Here is a 280-nt window from a genome sequence, read left to right as displayed (position 1 = left end):
AGTAAGTGAATCAGCAAGTGTTTTATGCTGTCACAGTGTGCTCGTGATGATCTTTCCTCATACATATTCATCAATACTCTTTTTTTTATGAACAATTTTACAAATATAGATACAAACGACAAACAAAGTGTTTAAAATGTATAAATGATAAATACTTTGATATTCAATAAACTGAATGCAGTATTAAAATCGTTATTGTCTAGCTATAAATATATATGATTAGTACTATTTTCATACTTTGAATTATGATCAGAAGAAAATGTGATTATCTTTTCATATC

Source organism: Penaeus monodon, chromosome 24 (genome assembly GCF_015228065.2).
Source record: "Penaeus monodon isolate SGIC_2016 chromosome 24, NSTDA_Pmon_1, whole genome shotgun sequence".
NCBI classification, from domain to species: domain Eukaryota; kingdom Metazoa; phylum Arthropoda; class Malacostraca; order Decapoda; family Penaeidae; genus Penaeus; species Penaeus monodon.
Note: the sequence above shows the minus strand (reverse complement) of the source record.